Source organism: Triturus cristatus, chromosome 11 (assembly GCF_964204655.1).
Source record: "Triturus cristatus chromosome 11, aTriCri1.1, whole genome shotgun sequence".
Taxonomy (NCBI): Eukaryota; Metazoa; Chordata; class Amphibia; order Caudata; family Salamandridae; genus Triturus; species Triturus cristatus.
The window spans coordinates 273,210,870-273,231,451 of NC_140594.1; the positions used below are offsets into that span (position 1 = coordinate 273,210,870).

At 46.1% G+C, this 20,582-nt stretch overlaps 1 long non-coding RNA gene across 1 annotated transcript; it reads right to left on the reverse strand.

Annotated features, from left to right (window-relative positions):
- Window positions 1–10,499: 10,499 nt before the first annotated feature.
- LOC146784009 (uncharacterized) lies at window positions 10,500–13,131 on the reverse strand. The gene is made up of 3 exons (XR_014970845.1): window positions 12,692–13,131; window positions 12,012–12,134; window positions 10,500–10,617 (listed from the first exon to the last, which is right to left on the reverse strand). It is a non-coding gene; the product is annotated as an uncharacterized LOC146784009 (long non-coding RNA).
- Window positions 13,132–20,582: the final 7,451 nt, after the last annotated feature.

Consider the following 20,582-nt stretch of genomic DNA (forward strand, 5'->3'; position numbering starts at 1 on the left):
TTTCTGGTTCAGGAGAGCTCTCCATTGGCTGCATGGGAGGGACAGTAGCCCTGTGTCGTGTGGGTGCCTGGGATGTGTTGGGAGGTGTGACTGGTCTTGCAACGGCAGTGTCTGCGGTGGACTGGACGTGCTCCCCGCTGTCATCACTGTCTCCTTCCTCAGCACCTGTTGTGTGAAACAGTGCAGGATTAATGTTTCATTGGATACAGTTTTGCTACATTGTGATTCTGTCTGCTATTACATTCTCACTCTCTGTATTCCCTGTCTGTAATGCATCTTGGCCACAATGGTCTCAACATGTGCTATGTGACTCAATGATTGGTTCAGGGGACTACAACTCCCATGATGCATCAGTTACTGTATATGGCCTGTGGACTGGGGTTGGTTACAGCTGCCTGCCTTCGTATTCCTGTATGGGTGCTATTATGATGTAAATTGATGGGTATATCATTGTGCCTCTTACCTTCAGTACTGCAGGCTGCTCCGGATGTATCCAACTGCGTGACCCCCGCAGCAGCTTCAGGCAGGATGGTGCCCTCGACCAGGTTCTCCAGGGCTGTGTTGTCCGGGACTGTAGATGGTCCTCCTCCGGTGCTCTTAGCCTCCCTCAGCCTCTGGGCGATGCGCTCCTTTGCACGGCTGCGCAAATTGTACCAGCGTTTTTTTAAGTCATCTATGCTGCGGTGTGTCACACCCACAGCATTTACCCTTGTCTTTATCTTGTTCCAAAGGCGTCGTTTCTCTGCCTCTGGGACTTTCAGGGAGAGCTCCCCGAAGAGCTTGTCATGGCTCTTCACCACATCTTCTATGAGGTACTCCAGTTCCCTCTCACTGAACTTCAGTTTTCTCTTCCTGGCACCTTCACCCTCCTCAGCAGATCTATTGGCCATTTCCTGGGTTGTCAGTGGTCTGGAAATTCAGTGGTCCTCTGCACAGCTCTTTGCAGGCACTCAGCTTCCTGCTCTGGATTCATCTGGACACAGAATGCACCGTGGGAAGAGTTACTTCCTGGTTCTGATGTCACCAGGCTGTTCTCGATGCGACTTTCGCAAATAGTGAGATCACAATTAGCTATCTCGCTAATAGCGATCTCGCTATTTGCGATCTCGCTAATAGCGAGTTCGCTATATGAGTGTTTTCAGTAAATTGCGATTTTTTGGTCATTTTCGCTATCGCGTTTAGCGATTTATAGCGAATCCGTATTTTTCCGGTATCTGCATCATGCATAGGAGATAGCGAGTCCTTATTTGCGATTCCTTAATAATCGCTAATAAGGAATCGCTATTTCTCAGCTTGATGCATGTGCCTATAAATCATTTATATGAAAATAAACACTGCTAAAGGTGCAAGATAAAAATGTGAAAACTGGAAGTGTACATATCGAGTAAATATATACTTTTTGGACGGGTTTAATGCCCGTTCTCTAGGAAACGTGTAAAAAGACACGACAGAGTTATGGAAGAAACAGGGCCAAGGCACATGATGATGCCCAATCATAATAAATACTACGCACGAAAATCACATTCACTTTGTAAACAGTAATCGGTATGGGCGGATTATAGAACAATTAAGTCCCACCCAGAATACCAAGAAAGTGTGGCGGCCGCCATCTTGTAATGGTGTCTAAAATACTATTTAGTTTCATCAAAAAAAGGAGAAGTCTATGTCCCAAAGTCACTGGAACCCAAACATAATTCTGAAATAACCGCCACCTAATGTCCTAACGAATTAGTAAAAAAGAAAAGTAAAAATTAGGACATAAATAAAGCACATAGTATAATGCTATGCCCGAATAGGGTTGAACAATCTCCGGAGCCCAAGGCACATAATTATGCCAAATCTCCATAGATCTATGACCCAAAAAGGTGCTTTGATTATAGGGAGGGATGTCAACAAATGGACCATAACATAAGTGAGCCTTCTGCTTGCATGTCAGTCATAGTGTAATAAACCAATAATTTCAGCAACCACATTATAAGGCAAAGACCGATTACAAAATGTGGAGGGGTAATCTGCCTAGATTATAGGTGGAACGTGTGCCACAAGCTCAAATATATAGTTAGTTTGAAAACAGGGCACTGTTTCATGCCCCGCAACCGGCAATTTTAATAAAAAATTAATAGATAGGACTCTAATTCAGGCGGTGAGAAAAAAAGTAAAATTTGTGGCAATCCTAGCTCCCGAGCTCCATTAGAAATATAAGAAATAATAACTTGGAGTCCTGGTAGAAGCAGTCTATAAAACGGTGATGAGACAAAATAGCAGGAGCTAGGATAAGGAGGTAGTCACAGATTACCATGGAGAGAAACACATCCAAAACATAAGGGCAATCTTTTATGTTTGACAGAAGAAATGCTAAATATACAGTTCACATACAAACTTAACCATATTACATCATCTGGAGAGTCTCCAAACAAACCAGCATACCATGATATAGCGAAGGGCTGGTACAAGAAGAAAATATTTTTTTTGTGGAATATATAGTGTGTTTATTTACTAATAACACTCCGATAAACATATTACAGATACAGCAGTTCCTATCCGGCACTATAGCAATATCAGATCTCTATAGAAAGTAGTGCATCTCATCATCACTATTATGGCCCATTTCTATACATCGCAATTTACATATCCACCCAGCTTCATTTTTTCTCAATGTTAGTTCCCTATCTCCCCCTCCTTGGGTGGAGTGGGACATGATCAATACCTAAGAACCAGCATTCTTCATCACTTCTATGCTTTTCTTGCATGTGATAGGTTAGTGGATATCTAAGGTCACCATTGCGTATGGCCCTTAGATGCTCCTGGATTCGGATTTTAAGTGGCCTTGTAGTGCTGCCCACATAGATTTTATTGCATGGGCAGCCCAACACATACGTGACGTACTTAGTCTTACAACTGATCATATGGTTGATATTATTTGTGCGATTGGTGTTGGAGCTAAAAGTCTTGGTTCTGTTTTTCCCCAGTTTGTATGTGAACTGTATATTTAGCATTTCTTCTGTCAAACATGAAAAATTGCCCTTATGTTTTGGATGTGTTTCTCTCCATGGTAATCTGTGGCTACCTCTTTTTTCCTTATCCTATCTCCTGCTATTCTGTCTCATCACCGTTTTAGAGACTGCTTCTAACAGGACTCCAAGTTATTATTCCTTATATTTGTAATGGAGCTCGGGAGCCAGGATTCCCACAAATTTTACTTTTTTTCTCACCACCTGAGTTAGAGTCATATCTACGAATTTTTAATTGAAATTGCCGGTTGCGGGGCATGATACATTGCCCTGTTTTCGAACTAACTATATATTTGCGCTTGTGACACACGTTTGACCTATAATCTAGGCAGATTACCCCTCCACATTTTGTAATCGGTCTTTGCCTTATAATGAGGTTGCTGAAATTATTGGTTTATTACAATATAACTGACATGCAAGCAGAATGCTCACTTATGTTATGGTCTGTTTGTTGACACCCCTCCCTATAATCAAAGCATCTTTTTGGGTCATAAATCTATGGAGATTTGGCATTATTATGTGTCTTGGGCTCCGAAGATCGCTCCACCCTATTCGGGCATGGCATTATTCTATGTGCTTTGTTTATGTCCTAATTTTTACTTTTCTTTTTTATTAATTCGTTAGAACATTAGGCGGCGGTTATTTCAGAATTCTGTTAGGATTCCAGTGACTTTGGGACATAGATTTCTCCTTTTTTTGGTGAAACTAAATAGTATTTTAGACACCATTACAAGATGGCAGCCGCCACACTTTCTTGGTATTCTGGGTGAGATTTGATTGCTCTATAATCCGCCCCTACCGATTATTGTTTACAAAGTGAATGTGATTGTCGTGCGTAGTATTTATTATGATTGGGCATCATCATGTGCCTTGGCCCCGTTACTTGGGTAACTCTGTCGTGACTTTTTACACGTTTCCTTTAGAATGGGCATTAAACCCGTCCAAAAAGTATATATCTACTCGATATGTACACTTCCAGTTTTCCAATTTTTATCTTGCACCTTTAGCAGTGTTTATTTTCGTTTAAATGATTTAGCCTTTTATACTGAGGCTCAGCCGTTAACTATAGTAATTTAGTCATTTCTACACTGACCGCCATACAAGATACGGGAAGATGATCTGGTCCGTTGGCTAGACTGCCGACTTTGCCGCTGACCGCGGCCCCCGCAGGGGGCCACTCGGCGGTCGGCGCCTTAGTGGCCCCGGGGCCCCGGTCCCCCCTCTCCACTCCCTCCTTCGGGGGGGCGGGGGCAGGGATCCTGACTGTTGCCCCCCTCCGTGTCGGGGGCCGGAAGTGACGCGCAATGCGCTTCACTTCCGGGCCCAGGTGTGAGGGGGAGGCTATTTAGCCTTCCCCCACCCTCACTGGCGACCTCTTTGTCGCCCACCTCGCCTTTTTACCCTCCCTACCGCTTACCCGGCGTAGGTGTGGTGGGGTGGGGTTTTTGGCTGAACGTTTTAATGTTTTCCTTTTCGTTGCAGGCGGAGTTACAGGGCGATCTGGAAGCAGGCCGGTACAAAGGGTACCTCTGCGCGGCACCACGTGGTGCCTGAGCCAAAACGAGGAGCCTCCAGAGAGGTCCCGGAAGCCGGTCGGCGCCCCGCTAGGCCTGCGGGCGGTTGTGGGCCTGAACAACAGGGGGCTTGCTATGCGACGCTCCGCCCCGAGAGGGGGGGTGTGAGTAGAATTTCAACGGCACGTGATCGGAAAAAAGAATCACTTGGGGGGCAGCACTTGCGGGTCGTTCCCGTGCTGCCCGGCTCATCAGGCGGGGCAGGTGAAGTAGATGGCCGCCTGCCCTTGGATCGCCCGTAAGATAACCCACCTATTACATATCCTGGAATTATGTAATAAAACCTGCAGCATTTGTTACCCACTTACAACTGTTTCTTGTGTCTTCTTTGGGTAACCTAATTTGGGGGAGGGGGGAAAGCGGGGTGCCCCTGGGGGTACTATGGTGCTGGAAACCAGTGTTCGAAGCCTCGGGGTCGCTTCCACATCCTGTGATTCTGGGCAAATCACTTAATCTCCCTGTGCCTAAATATGTAATGTAAATACGGTGCTTATGTACAGCGCTCCAATACCTTCGGGTCGAGTTCGCGCTATATAAAAGATGCAACAAAAAAAAACTGTAAGATGGCGGCCGCCATAGATCCCGCAAAACCTGGAAGCATTTCGTTGTACTCAGCTGTCCCTGGTAATCGGAGGTTAGCGCGAATATATTAAGATGACTACAATCACTACTTTGTACCCGTTTGGATTCCCATCGATGAAAAGGATTTTGGCTGATTCTGGTGAGTGACCTAGGTTAGACATGACATGGCCCGATTGAGTTTCTTTGAATACTAGGGGGCAGATTTATGAGCCCCTTGCGCCACTTTTGCGTCACTTTTCCCATGTTAAAAGTGACGCAAAAGTGGCGCAAGGGGCTCATAAATCTGCGCCTAGGTGCTTAATATAGTAATACCACTCGCCGTTTTAGGGGTGGACCTCTACTGTGTTTAAGTTTGCAGCTTTTAAATAAACAGGGATCCCATTTTTAGTTACAGGACGTTCAATTCTATGCCCTAAGAAGGGGAGGTCCTTTGATTATGCATATCTCTCCTCTTCTTTTTGCAGACATGGCTTTGTGAGTAATTTAATCACAGCGCATGGCTAGTTACAAACACTGACGGGTTGCCCTTGGTTTGATCAATATCTGTCTAGGGCAATTGGGCGTACTGCTGTTTAGTATAACGTGGGGCTTGCCTGGGACCATTACAATTGTCATTTGGTTAATAGGATGTACACCCGCTATATTTTGGGCAGTGAACTGCTTTGGAATTTAATTAAATTCAATATGCTTGCTTTACTCATGCTTTAGACAAAATTCTTTCGACCTAGCTAAATTTCTATTTTCACCACTGTCGGTACGAAACGGTGTGACACTAGCCTTGCGAACTTTAGGTAGCTGTGTATCAATATGGCATGGTTCAAATGGCAGTTCATTATCCCTTAAGGCTATTCCTCTTTTAAGTGTGTAACAATGTGACCCATTTGCTGAACAGGCAATGCCAGTAAAACTATGTAGACAATGACATGTGGCAGTGGATTCGTGATATTTGTACTTTAAATCAAGGTTTTGTATACTACTGCGGTTTCCCTTGTGCCCAGTCACTTCATCTAGGACACGTGCCTGTAGATTAACAATAAATGCATTCACATACACTACATGGCATATATATAATCTGGACTAGTGTGTAGATAAATTATGTGATGAATAATTAATTAATAACTCAACATCTTGGTATAACCGTATACATCTATCTTGATACAGGTCGGTATTGCAACTGTGCAACCTTTGTCATAACTCACAGAGCTCCCTGACCTGGGACTTTGGATTGCCTCTATTGTGAGTTACTATACTCCCAATCACCCTTCTTCTAATAGATTAGGGTGCCAATCAAAACCTATAATTCAGTAAGTATTGGGCCATACATTTCAGCTTATATACATAGCGGTCCTGACTTAATTATTTGGGGAATATTAGTCCTAAAAATCTTTTCCTTCACTATAGACATATTAAGGACGCAAGCAATTGGTTACTCTACTCTTGGTTCACCATGCGGTCTATTTACCAATGATGACATTACAGAAGACTCATCTTGGTGGGTATTACGACTTGAACTACATGCTCACAAATTGGGGACAAGGCTCCTATCACTTCTTTCTTATTTCTTGTGAATTTACCTCGACATCCCACAACCCTGGGATCTGCTCACGTGGAATTACGTGACTTCTTAATATCACCTTTGCTTACATTTCCTAAACCTCTCTATGGACTTCTTAAATCCCTCTTCTTTTATTATTTCACTTCTTATTTAAATATCAGGATGCACAAATTCCCACTAGATAAAACAAGTTTAACAGATATTGTACTCCCGTAAGAAATTACTGTTGTAAACAGCCTGTGATGTTTTAAAATTAATGTTTTGTCCTATGTCCTTTGGTGTATATTTAAATTTATATTTGTATATATGTTTTTTGAACCAACAGCCCTGAAGAAGTCCTTTTGATAAGGACAAAACGCGTTGGCTGTGTCTTGATCATCTAGATCACTGTGACGGATTCGACGGAGCTCATGGCACAGATAGGGAAAGTGACCCTCTATCTTTGTTGCAGAATCATGACTGGCCCTTTAAAGAAGACGCGGACTCTGAGGAGGCGGAGTTTGCCCCCGTGACATCGGCCTTTGTCAACCTATCCCGAGCCTCAACGTCTCTGAAGAGGGACGAGCCGGAAGACGCCAGCGCGAAAGCCGTAGAGAACGAAGGAGAGTTGAACGAGAAGCCGGAAGAGAGGAGGAGACGGGAGCACCCCAGGGACGACAGAAAGGACACCGGGAGCAGAACCGAACCGTCAGGAGCAGGGCCAGGAGGCCGAGTCCACCACGCATCGCCCAGCCACACTTCAGGAGAAGTGTGGCTACCCCAGGTACGCCGAAGGATCCGGGGGCTTTTCTTGTTTAAAGGGGGAAGCGGGTGAACTGCGGAAGGGCTATCCAGGGAGAGGTTGAGGAGCATGACTGCCTAGGGTTGTTTCGCCTTAGGGAAATAAGGTTATGACATATCACTCTCGGTGGCGGTCCTTGGTGAGCTGGCAATCCCCGCACTCCCTTCCCTAAACAGAATTAGTCTCCGTGAGCCTCCACCTAAAGCCCTGTTCTCTTTTTGTTTTGTTTATGATTTCACCTCCATTGCCGCCCGTGAGGAATACCGGGGAGCGCCGAGGAATCGGGGAAGAAGGGGGAACCCTGCCTGAAGGAAGAACCAGATAGGAGCTAACTGGACTGCTATACTCTATTTACGCTTGCCTCAATAAACCACCTACGTAAACTCACCCTTTGTATTGGCTCCTTCCCTTCTTGTCCACTCTACTGGGTGACAATCACGTTTAAAAAAAAAAAAATGAAATAAAGAAGAAACTTTTGGAAGAATATGCTTTGGACGTGGATTTTATAAAATCTCTTGTTCCAATCTTTATTGTGGTGCACCTGTGCTGTTGTTTTTAAGTTTTCATATTCCTGTATTGGAATCACACCGTGACAGTTGGTGCTTGTCAGTGTGCACACGCTTTTGTGGGTAGTTCCAGATTACATTTATACAAGTAAGGGATAGCAAGTTAGGTGCTGAGGTATATAGGGATCCACTGTCTAGCCTACTTTCACTTCCATTGCATTTTTTAATATGGAATCTGGACTCACTCGGTACACTGCAGATTGAGTTGGACAACACCATCATGATGACCACAGTGACATTGTATCTTCGCAGTCAATCAGTAGGATCGGAGATGATTGATAGAATAACTCAGGGAGTTTTTCATGAGTGGCATAGAAGGTAAACAAGTGAAGAACAACCACAGCAGACCTACATGTCACAAGTCTCACGACTGTAGTAGTGGTATGACTGACAGCTATGCATTGATTTAGTTACTTACTTTGGAAAATGCTCTGTTGCTGTATATGTGTGCTCTGTCTGGCTCAATCAAAATCTAAGCTAAGTGGAGGTTGGGTGGGCACCGTGGGCCTGCTCTGTTCTGTTGCAGATTAATGTTGAAAACAGACAACAATAGTAGATATGATTTAGCCATGCCGCCTCTGAAAGTGTTTGCACACCTCTGTAATTTATGCTTTTTTTCCTCCTTGATTTTTCAATATCCCTCTTGTTTTTCCATCTACACTTACAGGCCGGCCTTTACCCTGTGCTAAACAGAGCAAAACAACTCACACTCACCTACCAATCCGCATCCGCCAGGCAGGCAGTGGCCCCAAGATTGACAGACGCAGCGTCCATGGAAGGGAGGACCAAGAGGAATGCCGAGATGCAACTCCACAATTTGACCAGGATCATACAGTAACTTTAGTATCATCATCTTTTAAATAATTTTATTCATTTTTTCTTCTCAATCATTATGAGTGTGTGTTGTTGTTATTGTTGCTCTTTGCTTATTGATCCCTACAGCTATTTTTTAATTTTCTTTGCTAGCTTTAAAAGGAAGCCGGTACAACAGAATACAAAATGTATGTAATTTGGGTCTCGCTCTATGAGGGCAGACAGTCAAAGCAAATAGCATAATAATAATTAATAATATACTGCTGCCCTGTACTGTCCACTAGTCTAGTTAGTAAGTACTACTTATCATTAACCATCAAGTCATCATCATGCCTGCATTTCCTTTTTCTCCCTTAACAGATTTATGAATATGATGGTCGTCTGCCAAGATTGTGTGTGTTTGTTGTTGTTGTCCATGTGTACTGTTTGTCTTTGTCAAACCTTTCCCTCAAATATCCCTTCCCAACCATTCATCAAACCCTAACACTCTTCCCCTGGGCTGTGTGATTTATATTGAGGTGTGACTAAATTAAATTTACACCAATAATTAATCACACACTTCCTGGGGCGGATGTGGTGAAAGCAACACTAATTCAATTTGAAGGCAAGGCGAGGATCTTCTTCTTCTTCTGTTTGCCCACCCATGCTCAGTATATTTGCAAGTCAATTTTTTTTCCAAAAGAACATAATCCATCATAATTAATTACAGGCATCTATCCCCGACACCATTGTTTTTTTTTACTTTAGCATTGCTAATCAGCATTATTATGGTTTATTGATTGGCAGTATTCTTGTGTACTGTACTGTACTTCATTCTACTACTCCTTCCAGAGTCTCTTTCAGGCAACTGACAGTTTCATTTTCTTTTTTTACAAATGCTACTGCCAGTGTCTACTACTACCACCACAACCATGGCATCTTGGGAAACCAAACCATCATCACCATGCAGCCATCGCTGTGCCTAAGTTTAAACATCAAGGTAAGAGAAGAAGTTTGGGGGAGGCATAATTAATAATGGAAATTAATTCATTAATTCACACACCCACACCCTTGAGTTCAGATGCAGAATGCATAGACTAGGTGGAGAGTCTGACAGTACGAGTAGGACAAGTCACTCAGTGAGGGTACCGCATCTATCTGTTTGTGTGTTACAAATAATCGGCAGATTATTTAAATCAAACACTGGCTGCGGCCCTGCAGCAGCAAAGGAAACCATGTGACGTAAAAGGGTAACCCTCCCACAAAACATTTACATCATATGTAAAGTTTAAGTATAAATATAATTTAATCCCCTAACAAAAATAAACTATGTAAAAAATCCCACAAATCCCAAAAAAGGAATAAAAGAGGGGCAATCCAACGGGATCTCTATCGGCGGGCTCGCAGTCACCGGTTACCCACCAGGACCTCCTGCTTTAGTTCCTTTACCTGCTCCTCTAGGCACGCCATTTGGAGGAGCATGCGGCGCTTAAAAGATCGACAATTGCATCCATGGGGGGGGGGGGCAGTTTTCGATGAAGTGCAACGGGTGGCTGCCGGACCGCGGCGCCGTACCACTGGAGGGGCCTGGCTGGGGCCCTAGGCATTGGAGGAGGCTGCAGCTGCTGCCGCCTCCTCCTCCGCCAGAACCACCAGCCGCCGGTATTCTGTACGGATGGTCTCCAGCTTCCAGCGCCGGGCCATGGCTGCCAACTCCTTCCTGTCCGTTTAGATGATTTTGGTTCGGAAGGAGTAGCTATATCAAGAAGGAAAAAGAATATTGTAACCAATATACTCTTAACAAAACAGTAAGACAAATTAATTCTAAACATAGTGGCATAGTAGCACTAGCAAGCACAGTACATAACATTTGTGGTATCACTCCTCCCACTTCCTCTGCCTCTAATATTTGTGGGAGTTTCAGGCATTATACTAGCACTATGGACTCACTTGAGTACACCAATCTTCTTCTTCTTCTCTCTTGTTTAGCTAAATTAAGTCACCTTGTTGTAGCCAGCATGCCAGCTCAGTCAGCTTGCGCCCAAGACCCATACTCGTCGTGACGCAGACTCACGTTAGTTTTATTTACTACTGTCTGCATGTGGGGAAGCTGACTACTACTCAATCATCTTATTTTTCTATTATGGGTGGCACTGGCCATACTCTGTTACATCAAGGGCAACTGCTCAATTTCACTTTCCCCCTGCCCTGACTACTATACTACAACAAGGCAGATGAAATCTAATCTAAATGATCATTGCTTATATATGGGGCGACATGAGGTACTTTGTTTTGATTGATTGTGTAACCATGCAGCTGATAGGCCACCCATGGCTGGCTGACGAAGTCAAAAATAAATTAACATAGGTTGGAAGTGGGCGTCGGAGGGAGGCGCTTGATATTAACATACATACACAATATATATGCTGTGCTTGCAAACTACTGTGAGTCAAGGGAGTATTCTGAAAATACAACTTCTATTCTCCTTAGCTTTGCTACTCTGGTGTGGTTTCTTTTTCTTTTACATTCTCTGCAAAGACTCTTCATCCAGTGACAGTCTCCACCTATGCTATCTATGATGAATACCACCCAGGCATCCATCCATTCACAGTAAACATGTCTATCATTCTTCTTAATCTCTCAACATACCTTAGTTTGTTTCACCCACAACAAACATTTTTTTTTAAACCACCATCCATGCGTTCTTCCTTCCTTGCTTGCCTTTGAGTTTGACTCATGAAACACTCTGGAGGATTCTTGCTATCTACCCATACAGTTTCACCCACCCAGGCAGGCATCTTTTCCTATCAGCCACCTATGCATGCATCCCACACACCCTTCTCTGCCAGTCATATATATTACATCTTGCCCGTCCTTCCTCCTTCCAGCCTTCTTTCCCTTTTCGTTCAGCCCATCCATCAAGGTCATCTGATCCAACTCTTAGTCTTCGCCATAAAATGTTCAAGTCAGATAGGAGAGGCCATTAGTTACGCAACTACTCCCGCCGCTAATGCCATTGCTCTAATGCTTAGTAAAGGATCTCTTCTTCAACCGTTGTTCACAACAACTTAGTCTCTCTCAACTTACACAACACCATTGCAGCGAGTGTGTAACTATTGTCAATAAGTAAGGAATATAAGTATAACTTACCACTGCCCGCCACTGCTGCTGGCTCACCCACCCCTGTGGCAGCTGCCGCAGCCACTGCTCCCTCCTAGCTGGCGTCGCCTGCCCTGCTGCTGGCCCCAGCACTGGTGGTCGTGGTCGGTATGCCTAGAAAAAACATTACACATTTTTTAGATGCCATATACACCTCCCCATATTTTTCACTAGCAAGATTGAAAAAAAAGTTAAAATACATACATATACCACATACATCACTACAAATCGGGTACTAGAGTAGAGTAGACACTACTAGTAGTAGTATGCCCTATCCTATCAAAAATAGTAAAATATCTGGTTGGGCATTTTGTTGGTGGGAATTGTCAAAAAGCCCCTCAAGATTAAGAAGACTAGAAGAGGCCAACCCAAAGGACTGGACTCAGTGGCTAGAGTTATTGATGAATCTGAGTTTTAATAAAACCTTTTAAATAAAGAGTGTCCAACTGGGCAAGTTTAGCTACAGACAGACTAATAATAGTAGTTTTGCAGAGAGTCATAGCAGAGGCAGTTAGATGCAGGGATAACAAGGATTTAGAAACAGATAGTCTAGATCGAAGAAGATTTGGTAAAAAATAGAATTAGGAAACGGAAATGATAGTTCAGAAAAAATAAGGTGCAGTAAAAGGTAGGGAAATAGAATTATTAATATTAACAGCAGGAAGACTTACTGAGGCCAGCAGCAGAGCCCTCAGTAGAGGAGCGGTCCTGGTACTGGCCCTGGCGTTCTCCAGCTGCTCCCGCCGACTCCGACCCCGTGTTCTTGCCCCTGGGTGCTGATCATGTAAGATATAATAAAGAAAGAGACAAACATTGATGATTGGTATGAAACAAATAAAATATTTTAAAAAACCCTAATTTTTGGAAACAACCATTGCAATAAAATTGACCTATCTAATCTGATCGACTGGTAGTATCGCCGGATTCGCGGACCGTCTAGTTATTATTTATTAACACTAATCCAATGTTCCATTCTGATTTCAGAATACAACGCCTAAGTACCACCTGACCTAGCCCACCTATTCAGATGGGCCAATTGTTCACTAAGTCTGCATTTCTATTTATTTTAGTCCTCAAAAATGCATACATTTTGCATACACCAAATTGTTGGTTGGTTGCTTGCTGCTGATGTTCTGCTAAGCCTAATACTCCCTCAGTAAACAAACTACAAAAGGTTCTACTAAGGACTGGAGTAAGCAGCACTCAACAGCACGTGACGTGATGGAGGATGCGTCACACAGACCGCTTAAAAATGACCAACTTATACTAAGTAACTAAACTACCTATCTACCACTATCTTTGTGACAGGAGGACAAAGGATGGACTAGAGTCTCTCTAGCATTACCTAACTTAAGTTCTCTAAAGTAAACTCTTGCATAATCAGCCCAAGTGAGTGCAATGTTGCAAACTACAATTAAGATTAGTAGTGCACCGGTGTCTAGAAGAATAACAATCACAGAAGATTTTTTAACTTAATTTACCTGCAATGTATGCAGCAGCATTCTTGCTATTCGGGAAAAAACTTATATTCACAATAACAGTAACACAGTCTAGAGAACACACAATACTACTAGTATTAGCCACTCACCAAGCCACACGAACTCGACACCTAGCAGGTCCAGCAGATCCAAGACGTCCGACCACCGTTTGGTCAGCTGGTTATGGGTGCGCCGGACCCCAGAGCAGCAAAACACTGCCCGGCCCACCCTCGCCCACCGGCGGTGATGCTCCTGGGTAGCGTACCCGGAGTCAGGCTTGCAGCCTGCTGGCAAGGTCAGGGTGAGGTGGTGCTGCACAAAAAAACAAGGGTGGAAGAGTAGGTCGCACACTGCTCGTCACACCAGCAAGTTGCCCCAAAGGACTGTGGGAAATGTAGTGGCGACGGCGGGTACGCCTATGCCACGAAATGTAAATAGAACAGTATGTGTTGCGTTAGCCATCCCTGGACACGTGTTTCGAGGTAGTTGCCTCTCGTCAGCAGGGAGCAGGTCAATGTAAGGGGGTGCCGTGTGGACTGCCAAAATGTAATTAAAAGCAGGTCAAGTACCTCTCCTGGCGCGCAGGTGCAGACCAAGGCTCGTCAGCCCGTTAGCTCAAGGAAGGCGTTTAAATTGTGGAAGAGTAGGTCGCACACTGCTCGTCACACCAGCAAGTTGCCCCAAAGGACTGTGGGAAATGTAGTGGCGACGGCGGGTACGCCTATGCCACGAAATGTAAATAGAACAGTATGTGTTGCGTTAGCCATCCCTGGACACGTGTTTCGAGGTAGTTGCCTCTCATCAGCAGGGAGCAGGTCAATGTAAGGGGGTGCCGTGTGGACTGCCAAAATGTAATTAAAAGCAGGTCAAGTACCTCTCCTGGCGCGCAGGTGCAGACCAAGGCTCGTCAGCCCGTTAGCTCAAGGAAGCCGTTTAAATTGTGGAAGAGTAGGTCGCACACTGCTCGTCACACCAGCAAGTTGCCCCAAAGGACTGTGGGAAATGTAGTGGCGACGGCGGGTACGCCTATGCCACGAAATGTAAATAGAACAGTATTGTGAGAGGGAGGGTCGAAAGGAAAAGCGAGGAGGCCGAATTCGAGGATCAATGGTGTCAAGATTTATTAGTTTGGTGATAAGAGTAGTTTCAAAACAGGTTCAGGATGACTGGATGGTCGTCTATATCCGGGAATCGTTTCCGCGGTCTTCCCCAGGTGATGGATCCCTGACGAGGTCGGGTGTCTTCCCCAGGTTTCCTCGGAAAGAAAGAGGGAGAGAAGGCGGTAAGATCCCTGTTCAGGTTTTCCGATATGAACCCTCCACCAGTTACAACACTAACCAAAATAACACCCGTTGTGCAGCACGACAAACAGAGACAGGTAAGGCAATTGCGTGAAGGACGGGGGTGTGGGAACGCGGTTTATTCAACAGTACCCCAGAAGAGTAGCGAGGGTAGGGGTCGGTCCACAGTAAACCGGAATTAAAAATACCCCTCCGAAAGCTGACTGATTGTCGGAAGGTTTATGCTCCCAAAGGCACCGTGAAGGTTATACTAAGTAGTTGAGTAGCGCTGTACACTTTCTATCAGGCTGTGGTGAGGTGACAGAGGGTAGGGTGTGATGGGGAATTCGCTTTACCTATGCGACAACAGTACTACCCGCTAGTCCACTAGCGGGACTCCACTTATACCTCCCCCCCTTCCCGTGTCACGTACCGCGGTGGCCGCAACTCTCCGGAGCTGCGGCGGCTCATCAGCGTCCACCTGGGGCGTCCACCACTCTTCGGACCAGGTCTCGACTTCCTCGGCTTCAGGAGTGTTCTCCGGGTCGACGGTTGGCCTCGATTCTTCCTCTCCGGGATCGACGGGTAAGGGCTCCTCTCCGCTCCTCTCTTCCTCCTGGCGTGGCGATTCTCCCTGTTCCTCCGTTTCCACACCCCCTCGCTGGTCTTCCGGGTCTCTTTCGTACTCGTCAGTTCCCCATTCCTGTGGATGCCATTGGTTCTCGTCGGGTCTGGGCGGGGCTCCTCCCTGCACACAAGAGGTAGGGGAAAGGATTAACTCTTTCCTTCCCGGCCTTGTCGCCTCATTCTCTTTCTGTTCAGGGGACGACGGGAAGGGCATCCCGGCTACGGAGGCCGCCTCCTCACATCCCCCTTCCCTTACTTTCTTGCTGGCAAGAAAAGAGTCAATGGGGTATCTAGAGAGATAGTCAGCAATAGAATGGTCTTTCCCTTTCCTGTGAAATGTTGTGAATCGGTAGGGCTGTAAGGCCAAAAACCACCTCATAATTCTGTCATTGTGCCCCTTGTTGCGAGATAGCCATTGCAGGGGGGCATGATCTGTATACAGAATGAATTCTCTTCCGTCCAGGTAGTAACGTAGGGTTTCTATAGCCCATTTTATGGCTAATGCTTCCTTCTCGATGACCGCATATTTGGTTTCCCTAGGAAACAGTTTCCTGCTGAGGTACAGGACTGGTCTTTCCTGGTTTTGGGTGTCGGTTTGTGACAGGACAGCACCTAGTCCTTGATCCGACGCATCCGTCTGTAAAATGAAGGGTTTGGTATAATCAGGGCTCAGTAAAACCGGTTTGGAGGTGATAGCTGTTTTCAGGGTCTGAAAAGCTGTTAGTTGCTGGTTTGTGGGATACCGTAGTGCTTTCTCTGTGTTGATGGTCTTTTGGAGGAGGTCAGTCAAGGGGGCAGCTGTATGGGAAAAATCCGGTATGAATCTCCTATAATACCCAAGGATACCAAGAAAAGCTCGCAGATCTTTTTTTGTCTGTGGAAAAGGTATACTGGCTATGGCTGCTACTTTCTCTGTTTGGGGTTTAATGAGGCCTTCCCCGAGGAGATACCCAAGATATTTCACTGACCTTGCTGCTAGCTTACTTTTAGCAGGGTTGATCGTCAATCCACTAGTTTTCAGGTTCCTTACTACAGCCACCAGATGGTCTAGATGTTGTTCCCAGGTGTCACTAAATATGACGATATCGTCAATGTAGGCGGCAGCGTATGCTGCACATGGTTTTAATACAGTGTTCATTACTCTCTGAAAAGTGTCTGGAGCCCCATGCAATCCAAAGGGTAAGACTGTAAAGTGATACAGCCCTCCGGGGGTTGAAAAGGCGGTCTTTTCCCTGTCCTGTCTTCGAAGGGGGACTTGCCAGTATCCTTTACTTAAGTCCAGAGTGCTAATGTATTTGGCGTTACCTAGTTTCTCGATCATTTCATCGACCCTAGGTAACGGGTAGGAGTCAAACTGTGAAATCTTATTAACCTCGCGAAAATCTATACAGAATCGGATAGATCCGTCGGGTTTTGGTACTAAAACAATTGGAGAATTCCACTCACTAGTAGATGGTTCGATCACCCCCATCTGGAGCATCTGTTGTACCTCCTTCTCCACTGCCAACCGGCGAGCTTCGGGAATTCGGTAGGGACGTAATTTCACCCTCCTCCCCGGTTGAGTGTTGATAGCATGTTCGGTCACTGTGGTATGTCCGGGGAGGGTAGAGAAGACCTCCTGAAAAGGCTGTAGCCTATCATACAGGTCTTCCTTTTTTTCTTCCGTCAAGTCAGGGTCTATGCTCCCGGAAAAGGGGGCGGATTTCCGTGCGATGGCCACCAAGTGGGGTACCGGCCCTTCCCATTTCTTTAATAAATTAATATGAAAGATTTGGGTGTTGGTAGGCTTTGTGGGGTCCATTTCCAAGCGATAGGTTACCGGAGTAGGGGCCTCTAGGACTCTAAAGGGACCTTGCCATTGGCCTAGGAGCTTGTGGTCCGAGGAGGGCATCATGAGTAAAGCATAATCACCCACTGTAAGAGACCTATTTCTGGTGCCCTTATCGTAAGAACGTTTCTGGGCTTCTTGAGCTTGTTCCAAATGGACTTTACAGATATTGCGTATTTCATGGAGATGCGTTTTCAATTGTAGGACGTAGTCGTGTAGGGGCTTAGTGCCCTCGGGGATTTCTTCCCACTCCTCTCTAGCCATATCGAGTAGGGTTCGTGGGGGTCGGCCATATAACAGCTCGAATGGGGAGTACCCAGTGCTTTTCTGGGTCTTGCATCGGATGGCAAAAAGGGCAAGAGGCAACATGTCTTCCCATCGACGGGTTTCCAGCTCAAGCAGTTTTTTTAGCGTGGTCTTAAGAGTAGCGTTGTATCTTTCCACTAACCCGTCGGTTTGTGGATGATATGCAGATGTTCGGATTTGCTTGATATGTAACTGGGTACAGACCTGTTTCAGGAGTTTAGAGACAAAAGGTGTCCCTTGGTCCGTTATTATCTCTCGTGGAAAGCCTACTCTGGAAAAGATGTTAATCAGGGTTTTAGCGATTTGTAAGGCGTTTGGGTGACGTAATGCCACGGCCTCGGGATATCGAGTAGCATAATCCACCAATACTAACACGAACCTACAACCACTTCGAGAGGGGAGCAAAGGGCCCACTATGTCCATTCCTACCCGAGAAAAGGGTTCACTAACGACAGGCAGGGGACGTAAAGGGACTCTAGAGAAGGTGTGTCTGTTGGTTTTTTGACAGATGGCACACTCTCTACAGTATCGGCGGATTTGCTGGTAAATACCCGGCCAAAAGAACTGTTTGAGTATCTCTTTTTCTGTTTTGTCCTCCCCGAAATGTCCCCCTAGTAGATGGCTGTGGGCAAGGAACATTACTTTCTCTCTATAGGTGCGTGGAACCAATAGCTGTAGGGGTTGGTTGCTTCCCCCCTTTCTATATAGCAACCCCTTCTTTACTAGGAATTGGGGACCTACTGCAGTTGGATCTTCCACCTCTGAGGCCTTGTTCCAGGCTTCTCGTAGCGTGTCGTCATCTCTTTGTGCGGCGAAGAACCCACGGTCATACTGCCACATGGCCTCTTCCTCATTCCGTGTGAGAGCTACTCGATTCCAGTCCTGTTTCTCTCTTTTCTTCTGTTTTCTGCTTTTTGGTTGTTTCTCCGGTGGTGGTGTGAGCTGAGGTTCTTTTGAAAACGGGGCTGTTAGACACCAGGCTTCTTGGGTGGGGTGAGTGTCCGGTACGACTGCTGAGAGATAGGGATAGTCAGACCCCAGTACCAACGGTTCAGGCAGCCGAGGTATTAACCCAACTTTTACAGGCACCGGAGTGTGTGCGGGACTGTGTTGGACTTGTATAGTGGTAGTTGGATACCTCCTGTTGTCCCCGTGTACACACTGTATGTTTACCATACCGTTGGTTTGCGTAACGCCTCCGGGAACTGCGGAAGGCTGGATAACGCTCTGCAGGCATCCCGTGTCCATCAGGGCTTGTCCTTTCTCCCCATTGACCCTTACGGTGTGATGATAGGGAGGTCTCTCCTTCCCAGGAGTACAATAATAGGACCGGGTGAGTCCGATTTCCATAGGTTCTTCTTTTTGAGGGCACACTCGTGCTATATGTCCGAAACCACCACAGGAAAAGCACTGGGGCCCAGGGGATGAGGAAGACCGAAGGGGATTAGGTGGGGGACCAGGTAAGAGGGTGACCGTTTCTGACCTCCTGGGACCCAGTGGTCTCACTGGTTTGCTGGGTCCCCCGCTAGGACGTTTCCAGGATTGTTCGTCCTTCCCTCGATGTAACTCTTGGGCGCGAGCATAGGCGCCAGCAATGTCCACGGCTCTATCAAAAGTCAGTCCTGTGTGCTGTCGCACCCATCTTTGTACAGGGGGGTGTAAGGAGGTTAAAAACTGCTCGAGATACAGTTTCTCCATGATGTCCTCCTTTGTAGCGGTTAGGGGTTTCAACCAGCGATCGGCTAGATCCCTGATCCGGAAAGAGAGGGCCCTAGGGGTCTCCTGAGGACCTTCTTTGATTTGTCTGAGACGTAGTCTGTAGGTCTCGTCGTCTATCCCCAGCCTCTCTAACATAGCTTTCTTTACATCCTCGTATGGCGTAAGGCCAAAAGGGTTAGCAGCCTGGTAGGCGGCCTGCAGATCCCCCGTCAGCAGTGGCCCTAAGTACTGACCCCATTTGTCAGCAGCCCACCCCGCCGTTCTAGCCATTCTCTCAAAATTGGAAAAGAAGAAGTCCGGATCTTCACCGTTTACATACTTCTGGAGGACAACGGAGGGTAGAGTGGTCTGATTTCTTTGTTGCCCCATCGTATCCGCTAGCCGGTTGAAAATGGCTTCTTGGGACTGGCCCTGTTCAACCAAGGTTTTATGGTGTTTCTTCCTCTCTTCTTCGGTCATAGTCAGGAATTGTTCCATAATGCTTCCTAGTTTTTCTTGGCCTTCAGCCATTTTCTTGATTGCGGCCTCCATCCCTTCTGATCCCACTTCTGACACCACGTGTGAGAGGGAGGGTCGAAAGGAAAAGCGAGGAGGCCGAATTCGAGGATCAATGGTGTCAAGATTTATTAGTTTGGTGATAAGAGTAGTTTCAAAACAGGTTCAGGATGACTGGATGGTCGTCTATATCCGGGAATCGTTTCCGCGGTCTTCCCCAGGTGATGGATCCCTGACGAGGTCGGGTGTCTTCCCCAGGTTTCCTCGGAAAGAAAGAGGGAGAGAAGGCGGTAAGATCCCTGTTCAGGTTTTCCGATATGAACCCTCCACCAGTTACAACACTAACCAAAATAACACCCGTTGTGCAGCACGACAAACAGAGACAGGTAAGGCAATTGCGTGAAGGACGGGGGTGTGGGAACGCGGTTTATTCAACAGTACCCCAGAAGAGTAGCGAGGGTAGGGGTCGGTCCACAGTAAACCGGAATTAAAAATACCCCTCCGAAAGCTGACTGATTGTCGGAAGGTTTATGCTCCCAAAGGCACCGTGAAGGTTATACTAAGTAGTTGAGTAGCGCTGTACACTTTCTATCAGGCTGTGGTGAGGTGACAGAGGGTAGGGTGTGATGGGGAATTCGCTTTACCTATGCGACAACAGTACTACCCGCTAGTCCACTAGCGGGACTCCACTTATACCTCCCCCCCTTCCCGTGTCACGTACCGCGGTGGCCGCAACTCTCCGGAGCTGCGGCGGCTCATCAGCGTCCACCTGGGGCGTCCACCACTCTTCGGACCAGGTCTCGACTTCCTCGGCTTCAGGAGTGTTCTC